We start from the raw sequence: 15,362 nt of genomic DNA, 5'->3' as shown, positions 1-15,362 counted from the left end.
AAATCATCAAGAACAATTTGAAGATCATGAAGAACATAATGCATGAATTTTCGAAAATTCTAAAAAAAAATTAAATTAAAAAAAATGCAGTTGACACTAAACTTAAAATTTGACACAAGACTTAAACAAGAAACACACAATTTTTTTGGTTTTTATAATTTTATTAAACTTTTTGTATTTTTTCGAAATTATTTTGGAAAAAGAAAATAAAGAAATTCAAAATTTTTAATGAGAATTTCAGGATTCATACAATGTTAGTCTAAAGTTTCGGTCTAAAAGAATTAGACATGGCCAAATGGCCAGCCAAGCTTTAGCACAGAATTATAATGAGAATCCAAAGCCTCCTCCAATAGCTGCAATGATAAGTGGAAGCTTCGGTCCAAAAGAATTAGACATGGCTTAATAGCCAGCCAAGCTTCAACATATCATCATGGAGCTCTAAGGTGGAATTCATTCTTAAAATTTTTGAAGAACATTTTTTTCGAAAACTTTTTTTTTTTTGAAATATTTTTAAAAACTTTTTGAAAAGAAAATAAAGGTTGAAACAAGAAAGAAGGTTACCTAATCTAAGCAACAAGATGAACCATCAGTTGTCCAAACTCGAACAATCCCCGGCAATGGCGCCAAAAACATGGTAAACGGAATTATGATCACACTTTTCACAACTTCGGTAGAACTAACCAGCAAGTGCACTGGGTCGTCCAAGTAATAAAACCTTACGCGAGTAAGGGTCGATCCCACGGAGATTGCCGGCTTGAAGAAAGCTATGGTCATCCTGTAAATCTTAGTCAGGCGAATTCAATTGGTTGAGTTTGATAATTGAAAGATAAATAAAACGTAAATTAAAATAAAGATACTTATGTAATTCATTAGTGGGAATTTCAGATAAGCGTTTGGAGATGATTTGTTGCTTCTGAACCTCTGCTTTCCTATTGTCTTCATCCAATCATGCGTGCTCCCTTCCATGGCAAGTTGCATGTTGGTGGATCACCGTTGTCAATGGCTGCCATCCGTCCTCTCAGTGAAAATGGTCCAGGCACAGCTTCCGTATGGCTAATTATCTGTCAGATCTCTCGTCTCGGATGAAGAATACCAGGCACAGCTACCGCACGGCTAATCATCTGTTGGTTCTCACTTATGTCGGAATAGGATCTCTCTATCCTTTTGCACACTGTCACTGCGCCCAACATTCATGAGTTTGAAGCTCGTTTGTTCTAGCCTTTACCACGAAGGTTTTGATCTCTGTGAGTTCAACTGCTCTGTAATCAGGAGATGCAAGTCAAAGTCACGATGTTGAACATCATGTAGACCGCTAGTGGTTGTTAGGCACGCGGATCTTGGCTAAGCGAGTAATGAAGATAGTGGGTGATTGTCACGGGTCACCTCTTCATTCTGACTTAACTGAATTAAGAACGAGAGTATATCTTGGAGAAGAGACATGCGTTAATTGAAAGAGAAACAATAGTACTTTCATTAATTCATGAAGAACAGCAAAGCTCTGCACCTTAATCTATGAGGTGTAGAAATTCCACTGTAAAAAATATATAAGAGAAAAATGTCTTGGCATGGCCGTGTGGCCAGCCTCCAAATGTGAAAAATGGCATAAGATGATATGAATACAATAGTAAAAAGTCCTATTTATACTAAACTAGTTACTAAAGATTACAGAAAATAAGTAACTAAGTGCAGATAGTGCAGAAATCCACTTCCGGGGCCCACTTGGTGTGTGCTTGGGCTGAGCATTGAGCTTTACACGTGCATAGGCCTTTTCTAGAGTTAAACGCAAGCTTGGATGCCAGTTTGGGCGTTTAACTCCAGTTCTGGTGCCAGTTCCGGCGTTTTACGCCAAAAAATGGGTCTCTAGCTGGCGTTGAATGCCAGTTTGGGCCATCAAATCTTGGGCAAAGTATGAACTATTATACATTGCTGGAAATCCCAAGATGTTAGCTTTCTAGCCCAATTGAGAACGCATCAATTGGACTTCTGTAGCTCCAGAAAAATGCATTTGAGTGCAGGGAGTTCAGAATCTAGCAGCATCTACAGTCCTTTCTCAGTCTCTGAATCAGATTTTTACTCAGGTCCCTCAATTTCGGCCAGAAAATACCTGAAATTATAGAAAAACAAAAAAACTCATAGTAAAGTCCAGAAATGTGATTTTTTCATAAAAACTAATAAAAATATAATAAAAGTAACTAAAACATACTAAAAAACTACCTAAAAACAATGCCAAAAAGCGTATAAATTATCCGCTCATCAACAGGGTATTGAGCTACCTCCTCTCCCCGACTCTCCCACTTCCGATGCAGAGGATCGCGAGGCAGAGCACGGGGAGGAGCATGTTGAGCAGCCGATTCAGCAGGAGGCACCTCCACAGACGCAGGCTACTCAGGAGACTCAGCAGCCTCCCGGGGAGCCAGTGCCCCAGACTGAGATTCGGCCGGAGCCAGATGCGACTATTGACCCTCACATGAGCCCGATCAGTAGCATCGAGGATGATGCTTCATCTTAAGTGTGGGGAGGTCACCGTCGTCGCCGTCGGTGGATTTGGTGAACATTTTCGGACACTATCACTTAGTTCACCTTATTTTGCTTTATTTTGCACTATTTTGGGATTATTGTACATATTTGCTATTGTGGATACTTTTATTTTGGTTGTTGCACACTTTTATTGTATATATTGTATTTTAGCCTTGTGGCTGTGATTTGAAAAATGTTTTGAACTGTTGAAACCTTAGTTAAACCCTTTGTGCATAAAAGAATTTGTTTTGATTGATAAAGAGGGTAAACTAGGGAATTTTAGAACTTCTTAATCACAACATTGCATTTAGAATAAGCTTAATCAAAACAATGAATTTTTCTAAGGAATTTATAAAAAGGGGTACCACCCCAATTGAGTGAAAATTTTTTATGGAGCTTGCATGGATTTATACCTTTGAGGATCATGTTTTGAGTTAAGAACACAAGATTGTGAGTTTTGAGCCTATTGTGTGGTTACATCTTATAACCACTTATTTTCCTTCTTGTGTGAAATTGTTCTTTTCCTATGATTATGATCCTTGATTTATTTAATTCTATATGTCCAATTATTCCTTGTATTCATGCATTTATATAATTGAGGCTATTATTTCATTAGCCCACTTACCTAAATAGCCTACCTTTTACTCTCCATTGTTAACCAATTTTGAGCCTACGCTTAACCCAATTGTTCTTTATTTTAGCACATTACAAGCCTAAAGCGGAAAACAATAAAGTCCCTTGTTTGGATCTTTGATTAGCTTAGGCTAGTGAGAGTGTTTTATATTCAAGTTTGGGGAGGTTAGGAACATTGGTTAGGATAAAAGGGTACTTTGTAATTGTATATTTGGGAATTGGGTGCACACTCATGTATTGATTAAATGTATAGACCTTATACATTGGTGTTCTTGTATATAGTTTTAAAAGAAAGAAAAAAATGAGAAAAACAAAAGAAAAGAAAAAAAAATATATATATATATATATATATATATATATATATATATATATATATATATGAAAAAAAAAGAAAGAGAAAAAGAAAAGAAAGAAATAACAAGGGGACAAAATGCCCCAAAGTAAAGTCCAATAAGAGTCAATGCATAAATGTTGTGAAAATCAAAAGAAAATACATGAGTATGTGGAAAAGTGAAGTATGGGTAGTTAGTTAAGAACTTAATTGCATAGGTTATCATAGGTTAGGTGGGAAAGTTTGGGCTAATCAAAGATTCAAATTCTAGTCCACTTATCCATATATGATCCTACCTTGACCCTAGCCCCATTACAACCTTATGGAAAAGACCTCATGATATTTGTATGCATGCATTGAATAATTGTTGATTGTTAGATGAAGAACAAATTTTGGAAAGCATGATTAGGGGAGAATTGAGTGAATCAGCCCCTAAACACTTAAGTGACTAGAGCGGATACACATCCGGTGAGGGTTCGATTGCTCAATTGCATGTATTCACCACCATCATTCTATTCATGCAAGTTTGTAAACCATTGTTGATAATTCAACTCAATTGTGGGTTGGATTTTGATTCTCATTAATCTAGCCCTTATGCTTATATATATTCTATTGGAAGTTGATTTGTTTTGACCAAGCATTTGCATCCATGTAGATAGTTGCACTTAGATAGTTTGCATTTAGATAGTTTAGTTGCATTGAATAAATGTCATACCCCTTGCTTCATTCTTGGTTTAGCATGAGAACATGCTAAGGTTTAAGTGTGGGGAGGTTGATAAACCCCCTTTTTAGGGTTTACCTTGTGTTGAATTTAGAGCATTTTGATAACCTTTCCTCACATTTATTCAATGAAATAGCATGATTTTGTGATTGTCTCCTTATTTGTGCTTAGATGTGAAAACATACTTTTTAGACCTTTAATTTGATGATTTTATCTTCCTTTGATTCCACTAGATACCTTGATGTGTTTGCTAGTGATTTCAGATTGAAAAGGGCTAGGAAAGGATCAAAGGAGTGGAAGGAAAGCATACAAAGTGGAGAAATCATGAAAAGTCAAAGATTTGGAAAAAGCCCACGGGCGCGCGCACTATGCGCCTACGCGCGGATTGCGAAATGCTCCAGGGACGCGTACGCACGCTGTGCACGTACGCGCCGAAGGCCGCACGTGATTTTTAAAGAAGAACTTGTGCCTGGCAATTTTGGAGGGTTTCTGTCCCCATTTGGAGCTGAGTTTTTGGCGGAAAAAGGCTAAATAGACCAAGGAATGAAGGGGAAGACATCAATAGACAATACACACTTAGACACTAGTTTAGTTTTAGTTTAAGTTTTTGGAGGAAAAGTTAGTTTTAGAGAGAGAAGCTCTCTCTTCTCTCTAGGATTAGGATTAGGTTAGATCTAGATTAGGAATTCTTAGATCAAGGTTAATTTCATGCTTAGATTTACTTTTCCTTTATCAATTCTTCTTCTTCTACATCTCTTCTCTCTAGTTTAGTATTTAATTCTTGTAATTTTCTACTTTTATGTTGATGCACTTTTGTTCTTCCATTTTCCTTTTAATGCAATTCATGTTTTGATTTCCTTTATTGTTCATTTGATTTGTTATTGTTTAATTCCTTGCAATTGAGTAGTGTAGATTTACTTTCCTTGCAATTTTACTATGCTTTTCTTTTGTGCCTTCCAAGTGTTTGATAAAATGCTTGGTTGGATTTTAGAGTAGAATTTTATACTCATGGCTTGGGATGGTAACTTAGGAACTCTTGAGTTACTAATGTCCAAGTGATTGATGATTGGGAGCCATTAACTCTACTTCTCACTAATTGATTTGGTGGAGAGCTAGGACTTATGGACTTGGATTGATATAGCTCATTTGACTTTCCTTTACTAGTTAGAAGATGGTTTAATGGGGTTGATCCTTGCCAATTCTCATGTTGTGGTTAGTGATAGGGATAGAGATCCTTGACCACCAAACCTTGCCAAGGCCTTTTTGTTAGTTGTTAGATTATTTTCATTGCCATTTACATTTCATGTCTCTTACCCCAAAAAAACCCCAAAAATATACAATTCATAACCAATAACAAGAACACTACCCTGCAATTCCTTTGAGAGACGATCCGAGATTTAAATACTTTGGTTATTAGGATTATTAGGGTTTTGTACTTGTGACAAACAAAATTTTTGTATGAAAGGATTATTGTTGGTTTAGAAACTATACTTTACAACGAGACTTCATTAGTGAATTCTAAACCGTCAAAAATCCTGTTCATCAATGACTCCTTCCATTCTATGTAGCACAGAGGACCGTGTAAATTTTTAAGTATGGGGAGCTCAACCGATTAGACCGGCTGTTGGGTGAAAAGTTTTCCTTCCGAACACTTCTATTTTGATTTTTATTATGCTTTTCGGATATTTGTGTATATATTCTGCTATTTTGAGTACCTTTTAGTATATTGCACTTTTTATTTGTATTTTGTATATATTTTAGATACTTATTCTAATTTTGGCATATTTTGGTTTGTATATATTTTTATCTTTTAGTTGTGATTGGATAATGTGATGATTGGACCTAGTTTACTTTCCTTAATAAATATGATGATTTGGATGGATAGAGAATAGGAAAAGAACCTAGAATTTTTTATTTTTCATCCAACCACGTTATATATATAATAAGCTTAGTCAAAATTAATTTTCAAGACAATTTTTATAGGACAACCCATTGATTTGGGTTTAGAATTTTCATTGAACTTGCTTAAAATTTAATTGTGTAATAGAGATTAGAGCTAGAACACACAACCAAGTGAGATTTGAGGTTTAATGTGTGGTTGCATCATATTAACCACCATTTTGTTCTTGTGTGTGTTATTCTCTCTCTATGATTATAATCTTTAACTTATTTAATTGTTTATGTCTAATATTTTGTGTATGAATGTATTTACATGATTGAGGCCCTTACTTCATTTTAACTCACTTACCCAAATGAGCTTACCCTTTTATCTTGTATTGTTAACCAATCTTGAGCCTATTTAACCCCATTTTGTTTTTACTTTTAGCACATCACTACCCTTAAGTGAAAAATAATAAATTTTCTTAATTTGGATCCTTGATTAGCTTAGTGTAAGAACCGTAAATAATAACTGGTTAATTAAGTGATTAATTACCCAAATTAGATTCCGGAAAGTTAGAGTGAGAATTTGAGGATTTAAAGGTGATTTCCGGACTCAGTAGGTTTTTCTAAGTCAGAAAATGTGCTTTCTGCAAAAAACTATGAAAACCCGCGAACCGGCAGTTGAACCGATTGAACCGGTTCAAGTCTGCCCGGTACCGCATGAGAAAAAGTGAAAACCGGCAAAAACCTTAGAAAAATGTTAGAAATGGAAAACCGGGCATTAATTTTAAAGGTTTGGTCCGAAGTTGGGCCAAACGGGCTAAAAACGCTAACAGATTAGACCGGGCCCAAGTTAGGCCCAAGCCCAACATATAAAAGGCTCATTAAATGAACCAAATCAGCACACACACACACACATAAACACAACACTCATGCTGAATTGAAGAGAGGAAGAAGAAACCCTTTGGTTACTATTCATCATCTTCTTCCAAGGCTCATATCTTGAGCTAGAGAGCTCCGATTTACGTGCCGTCAGCGGCTACGCATTCCTTGCGGAGAGCTCTACACATCCCATATAAGAAACTGGTAAGAAAATTCCTCTCAGTTTCTCTTCTCAAAATTTTGAGTATATAGGGTTTTTGATTAAATGAGTTTTTGTGATTCTTGGTGTTTAGGTTTGCTCTAATCCTTGCTTAGCCTTGGATTCTTGCTAGCAAAACTGTTGGAGGAGGTAAGAGCCACTAAACCCTTGGAAAATTATGTTTAATTAGAACCCTAGGTTGATTTGAGGTGATTTATATGTATATAGCTTGATTATTGTGGCTTTGGGAGCTTTTGGAACTAATTGTGCTTATTGGAGTGGATTTGAAAGCTTGGATTGTGGTTGGAAGATTACTTGTGCTAAGTTGGAATTTGGTTGCATAAAGAGAATTGGCCAAGGTATGGTTTCAGTTTCCTATATGTAGTATATAATATTCATGGACACATAGGCTAGTGACCAATAAGATAGGTTGAACTAAAATGATGGTTGCTGTGTTAAATGTTGATGAATTGATGAATGTTGGGTTGATTGTGATGAATTTTAATGATATGATGTTGTTGAATGATTGTATGGATTGGAAGTTGGTTCCTTATGATAATTGTAGTATGATGATTTATGAAATGGTGAGTGTGATGGTGATTTTGTTCATAAGTGTTATATGGTTGATGTTGGAAGTGGAAATAAGGAAATGAAAAGGAGAATGTAGTAAGGTTAGTGTATTATGATACAATAGGTACATTTTGATGAAAAATGGAGTTTTGGAATGGTATGGTAAAGGTTGGAATGTGTATGATAATAAATTGTGTAAGTTATGAAGTTTGGTGAAATTGAGTTTTTGATGAACTTTGTACAATCATAACTTTTGCCTCGATTTTTGAAATTGATTGAAATTTATTTATGATTAAAGATCTTTGAAAACTCTTTAAATCGATAAAAAATTTGTGAAAATTGGAATTTTGTAGGGGCAGTTATGATCCTTCAAAGTTGGTGTTAAAAATCTAAAATTCTACAAAGTTACAGAATTTCAAGATTTGCTGATGTGTGCGGGCGCACACTCTCGTTCGGGCGCACACCCCTGCCAGTATGTCGACCTGTGCGGACGCACACACCTGTGCGCACGCACAGGCAGGGAAGTGCATTCTGTTCGCAGCACCAGTACATCTTGTGCGCGCACACATCTATGAAAAAACTTCAACCTGTGCAGACGCACACGTCGGAAAGGTCAGTCTGTTGGGGGCGCTGGCACAGGTTGTGCGAGTGCACAGATCCTTTTAAAATTTATACCTGTGCGTACGCACACATTTCAAAACTTTAGGAGTGTGCGCATGCACAGACCCTTGTGCGGCCACACACATCCTGTTTCTAATCAAAATTTTAATTATTTTTAACTATTCTACCTTCCCAACATGGTTGTAAGCTTCTAAAACACCATTTTAAAACTTATGGGCTTAACTTTGAGTATTGGAACAGGGGATGTAACCTAAGGTTTCTAGAACACGGTTTTATGATAAATTAGAAAACGGAGGTCTAGGTTTCTGGCGTGCTGAGAATGATTTGACGTTGGGTGGAGGATGAGTGATATATGAGATACAGAATGATGAACCTTTGACATTGGAAAATTGAGTTATGAAAGGGACAGTGGTTGAGAGGAGTCGAGGACTCGGATTGAGACGATGGATCTCTGTATACTGAAAATGTTTTCTGAAAGCCACTGAAATATTATTTTTACTGAGAATATGAGATGCTATGCGCCCGGCAGGGACAGCGGTTGGATCCCGCCTGTCGAGGTAGCGGCGGCGGCGTAAAGACGGTGGTTCATCCCGCTTGCGTTGAGATGTGAGGTCTGTGGCAAGAGTATCCCGCTCGCATCCCTTCGGACTTATAGAGCGTGCAGGCGCCAGTACCTAGACAGTGATCTGGGCACTATATCTCGGGGGTTTCCATATGAGTAATCCGAAGGGCGACGTCTCCATGGAGATGTGTCGGGTTGGCAGTTGAACCGACAATGTGATATCACAGCCAGTAGGGAAGGCATTCATCATATGCATTTTCTACCTGTTTGTATGCTTTGTTTACTTGTAATGGTTTGCCTAATTGAATAACATGCCTAATTGCTATCTGAATTAATTGCTTTATATGCTTATACTTGTGAGTTACTTGCATTGTATATTACTTGTGCTTTCTACTGGGATTGAGGAGGTTCAGAAGGCGGTGGCGATGGGATCGCATGGAGAATCGGTTGGTGAAGGCTGTGGGACAGTGGTGTTTGGTTAGAGTAGATATCCCTAAGATAGATTACCTTATTTATTAAGTTAAGGTGGACATATTCATGCTTAATTGTTTTAGTATGCTTTAAGTTGAATCTTATGATGGATATGGAGCTTAGGATTGCCTTTGGCGTCCCGGGGTCTTATATCCTACATTACTGGGAACTGTTACCATACTGAGAACCTCCAGTTCTCATACCATATCTTTGTTGTATTTTTCAGATGCAGGTCGCAACCCACCTCGGTGAGTTGCTTTGGATGGTGACAAAAGCGGAGGATCTTGGATTATTTTGGAGTCTTTTTGGTTATCTATTTATACATCTCTCTTTTGTATTTTGTTTAGCCTAGAGGCTTGTATTATGAGAAAAAAACTTATATAAGCTATTTTTTTAAACCGTCAGGTTTCTATATGGTCTGTATATGGTTAGCCGGCTTAAACTCTGCGAGTCGAGGCTAGTTTCTTATGATATTATATTATTATACTATTACCTTGTTTATATCACTTCTGTTTCTTATGCCTTATGATAGTACGCTTTGCACTTTTCAAATCCAATATTTGAGCTATATCTTTCATCGGGCTTCTAGATATTATATTATTCTTCTATGTTATACGTATGAGATGTAGAACTATCGTACTCTCTAGTTAACCTTTGCTTTACGACGCGAGGTAAGGCTTAGGCTAATTAGGGTGTTACATTTAGTGGTATCAGAGCGGTTCGTCCTCGTGAGCCTGAGGGATGGACCGATTGTGCTTCGTTGCATACTCTGTGTGTCTTTTCTTTGATGCTATTAGGTTATCTACTTGATATATACATAGCATGCTTGTTTGTGAGTGCCTGTTTGGGATAATTGAAGTACTAGGCTTTTGATATTGAGACTGATCACCTTGATATAGATTGTTTGGTGTAGACAAGAACCCTACATGGCCACTCGCAGGCGAGGTCGAACACGTACGCAAGAGAGTAGGAATGAGCAACCAACTGATAACCATGCCGAGTTCATGGCAGCCATGGCTAACTTAGCAAACACCATGGAAGCGAATGCTGCTGCGACTTTGCAAGCAGTGCAGAGATTGGGCTAACCGGCTGGGAATGGGAATGGCGAAGGGAATGCCAATGATAATACTGAGGGTAATGGCGATAACACGGGAGGAGTTTCGATGACCTTGGTAACGTTTCTCAAGGTTCATCTACCAACTTTCCAAGGATCCACAAATCCTGTTAAAGCGGACCACTGGTTCCAGGCTATAGAGCGTGCTTTACAGGCGCAGCATGTTCCACTCAATCAATATGTAGAGTTTGCCGCTTATCAGCTAGCGGGAGAATCCCAACCCTGGTGGCAAGCTGAGTGTCGTTTGCTACAGCTTCAGAATGCCGACATTCCATGGGAGGTGTTCCAAATGGCTTTCTACAAAAAATACTTCCCTGAGTCTGCAAGGGAAGCGAAGGATATGGAGCTAATGCAGCTGAAGCAAGGTTCCATGTCTGTGGCAGAGTACACTAACAAGTTCGAAGAGCTTTGTAGGTTTTCTCGGGTGTGTCAGGGTGACTCGGAGACTTACGAGAGCTGGAGCTGCGTTAAGTATCAGAGGGGTTTGAAGGACAACATTATGACTGCTGTGGCACCTATGGAGATCCGTGTCTTTTCTGACTTAGTGAATAAGGCTAGAGTAGTGGAAGAATATGCCAAGACCGTGGTGGCATCTAAGGACACTCATGAAGGGAGTTCTAGTCGTGGGCGTAGCAAGTACTTCCATCTGAGAGGACAAAGTTTCAAGAGAGGAGGATATGCACCTCAAGGCCAAGGGGGCTTCAGAAAGAACAATCAGAATCAGTTTCAGTATGCTAGGGGAAGAGGAAATCAGAGTAAGAGTTCTCCGGATTTTGCTTGTAATGGTTGTGAATATTTTCACGCTTATGACTCATGCAAGATTGGTATAGGTGAGTGCTTCAACTGTGGGTTGCCTGGCCACATTGCAAAGGACTGCCCTCGTGGGAGGAATCAGAATGCGGGCCAGAATCAGCATCAAGGTCGAGTCTTTGCTGTGAATGCCAAGGATGCTTCTAAGGCGGATCCGTTGATGAGAGCTATATGTCTAGTTGGTAATAAATCCTTAGTTGCATTATATGATACTGGAGCTTCGCATTCGTTTATTTCATTTGCTAAAGTTGAGGAATTAGGCTTGAAAGTGTCAGAGTTACCTTTTGATCTGCATGTACATACTCCGCATCAAACAGTTATGACTAGGTCAAGTTGTAGACAAGTAGGTTTCAAGCTTGAGAATAGATATTTTGTGGATGATTTGATCTGTTTACCAATGGTGGGACTTGAAATGATTTTGGGGTTTGATTGGTTGTCAAAGAATCGGGTTTTGTTGGATTGTTTTGAACGGACAATTCGGTTTATGCCGGAAGGAGAAAATGGAGCAGTGGTAGCTACAGGGTATTGCTTGAACTCTGTAATGGTGTATTGTAGAGGGGAGGAGTGTCAGGGTTATATTCTGTTTGCTGTGAATGCGTTGGGTGATGCCCAGAACTTAGATAAGATACCGGTAGTTAGAGATTTTCCAGAAGTGTTCCCGGAAGATATCCCTGAGTTTCCACCTCAAAGGAAAATTGAATTTGAGATCGAATTGGTGCCAGGAGCTGGACCAGTGTCGATTGCACCGTATAGAATGGCTTCGATAGAGCTGGCAGAGTTAAAGACTCAGTTGGAAGAGATTTTGAACAAGGGGTTCATTCGGCCGAGTGTATCACCGTGGGGAGCGCCAGTTTTATTGGTGAAGAAGAAAGATGGAGGAATGCGTTTGTGTGTAGATTATAGACAGTTGAATAAAGTGACTGTGAAGAATAAGTATCCGCTACCAAGGATAGATGACTTAATGGATCAATTGCAAGGAGCTGGAGTGTTTTCCAAGATTGATTTGAGATCTGGTTACCATCAGATAAGGGTGAAGGAGGATGATATTCCTAAGACTGCGTTTAGGACACGCTATGGACACTACGAGTTTGTGGTAATGTCCTTTGGGTTAACGAATGCACCTGCTGTTTTCATGGATTACATGAACAGAGTCTTTCGTCCCTTTTTGGACAAATTTGCGGTGGTTTTCATAGATGATATCTTAGTTTATTCTAAAATGGTGAAAGAGCATGAGGAGCACTTGAGGATTGTGTTGCAAATTCTGAAGGAGCAGAAGTTGTATGCTAAGTTGTCAAAGTACGAGTTCTGGAAGGAGGAAGTAAAGTTCTTAGGCCACGTGGTGAGTAAAGGAGGAATAGCTGTAGATCCTTCTTCTAAGGTAGAAGCGGTGATGGAATGGAAAAGACCGATGACTATGACGGAAGTCAGGAGCTTTTTGGGTTTAGCCGGATATTACCGGAGATTTATCGAAGGATTTTCCCGGATTACGCTACCAATGACAAAGCTGACAAGGAAAGAAGTGCCATTCGTGTGGACATCAGAGTGTGAAGAGAGTTTTCAGACTTTAAAGCAGAGATTAACTTCAGCACCTGTTTTGATCTTGCCGGAACCGCATGAACCGTTTGAAGTGTACTGTGACGCTTCCTTGAAGGGTTTGGGTTGCGTGTTGATGCAACACCGAAACGTGGTGGCTTACGCATCGTGTTAGCTGAGACCGCATGAGATAAATTACCCCACTCATGACTTGGAATTAGCGGCGATTGTGTTTGCATTGAAGATTTGGAGACACCACTTGTACGGAGTAAGGTTTAGCGTCTTTTCTGATCATAAGAGTCTCAAGTATATCTTTGATCAGAATAAGCTAAATATGCGCCAGAGAAGGTGGATGGAGTTGCTTAAGGATTATGATTTCGAGTACCCTGGAAAGGCTAACGTAGTAGCAGATGCTCTGAGTCAGAAATCTTTAACAATTTCTTGGATGAGGATTAAGGAAGAGGAGCTAGTAGATAAGTTCGTGGATCTTAAGCTGGATATTGGTGAAGTTTCCAGAAGAGCTTGTTTGAACCAGCTATAAATCTCAAGCACGTTTAAATCAAAAATACAAAGGGCTCAGCAAGATGAGCAGAATCTTCAATAATTGTTCCAACCAGTTGGTGATAAGAGGCGTGAAGAATTCACTAAGGATGATGAAGGGTTATGGAGATACAAGAGAAGAATTTGCATACCGGATGTTGGGAGTTTGAGACAAGATTTATTGTCGGAGGCTCACAATAGTGGGTTTTCCATTCATCCCGGAAGCACGAAGATGTATTATAATTTAAAGAAAATGTTCTGGTGGCCGGGGATGAAGGGTGATATAGCAACAGTAGTATCCAAATGTTTGACTTACCAGAAGGTAAAGATAGAGCACCAAAAACCGTCAGGAATGCTACAACCACTTGAGATTCCTCAGTGAAAGTGGGAAAGAATTGCTATGAATTTTGTGACCGGTTTACCAAGGACTAGGTCGGAATTTGATGCGATTTGGGTGATCGTGGATCGTTTAACCAAATGCGCTCATTTTCTGCCTATTCGAGTGAACTATTCTATGGAAGATTTAGCAAGATTGTACATCAAGGATATAGTAAGATTACATGGTGTGCCGTCAAGCATAATATCAGATCGTGACCCCCGATTCACCTCAAGGTTTTGGGGAGCTTTCCAAAGAGCTTTCGGTACGAAGCTATGTCTTAGTACCACATATCATCCGCAGACAGATGGACAATCAGAAAGGACTATTCAGACGTTGGAAGATATGCTAAGAGCATATGTTTTGGATCAACCCAGTAGTTGGGATCGTTACATGCTGTTGGTGGAGTTTGCATATAACAACAGTTTTCATGCGAGCATTGGGATGGCTCCGTATGAGGCTTTGTATGGATGGAAGTGCCAGTCTCCACTTGTTGGTATGAATCTGGTGAAGCAAGTGTATTGGGCCCAGATGTGGTAGCAGAGACTACTAAGAAGATTAAGAGAATACGAGAAAGGATTTTGACTGCTCAAAGTCGACAAAAGAGTTATGCGGATCAGAGAAGGAAACCGTTAGAGTTTGAAGTAGGAGAACATGTATTCCTTAAGGTTACACTGACAACTGGGATTGGAAGAGCAATCAAGACCAAGAAGTTGAATCCAAGATACATAGAACCATTTGAGATTCTAAAGAGATTTGGGCCGGTGGCGTATCAAGTCGCTTTGCCACCTCATCTGTCTAACTTGCATGACGTATTCCACGTGTCACAGCTCCGTAAGTACACGTCGGATGCGGCTCATGTGTTGGAGCCTGAGTCGGTTGAGTTAAAGGAGAACTTAACGAATGCCAGTGAGAATCGATGACACTAGTGTAAAGAAGCTGCGAGGAAAGGAAGTCTCATTGGTTAAAGTTTCTTGGGAGCGAGCCAGAGTAGAAGAACACACTGGGGAATTGGAGTCTGAAATGCGGAAGGATTTTCACAAACTTTTCTCAGGTAATTCAAATTTTGAGGGAAAAATTTCTTATTTGGTGGGAAGAATGTAAGAACCGTAACTAATCAAACGGTTAATTAAGTGATTAATTGACCAAATTAGATTCCGAAAAGTTAGAGTGAGAATTTGAGGATTTAAAGGTGATTTTCGGACTCAGTAGGTTTTTCTAAGTCAGAAAATGTGCTTTCTGCAAAAAACCATGAAAAACCGCGAACTGACAGTTGAACCAGTTCAAGTCAGCCCGGTACCGCATGAGAAAAGTGAAAACCGGCGAAAACCTTAGAAAAATGTTAGAAATGGAAAACCGGGCGTTAATTTTAAAGGTTTTGCCCGAATTTGGGCCAAACAGGCTAAAAACGCTAACAGGTTAGACAGGACCCAAGTTGGGCCCAAGCCCAATAGATAAAAGGCTCATTAAATGAACCAAATCAGCACACACACACATAAACACAACACTCATGCTGAATGGGAGAGGAAGAAGAAACCCTTTGGTTACTATTCATCATCTTCTTCCAAAGCTCATATCTTGAGCTAGAAAGCTCCAATTTG

The 15,362-nt window shown here is 39.1% G+C and overlaps 1 pseudogene; it reads left to right on the top strand.

Moving 5' to 3' along the window:
- Nucleotides 1–10,314: 10,314 nt before the first annotated feature.
- LOC148571838 (uncharacterized) lies at nt 10,315–14,301 on the top strand (annotated as a pseudogene).
- The last annotated feature ends 1,061 nt before the right edge of the window (nt 14,302–15,362 follow it).

This window comes from Arachis ipaensis, chromosome B3 (assembly GCF_059453495.1).
Source record: "Arachis ipaensis isolate K30076 ecotype BB chromosome B3, ASM5945349v1, whole genome shotgun sequence".
NCBI lineage: Eukaryota > Viridiplantae > Streptophyta > Magnoliopsida > Fabales > Fabaceae > Arachis > Arachis ipaensis.
This window is presented reverse-complemented; position numbering and strand designations above follow the sequence as displayed.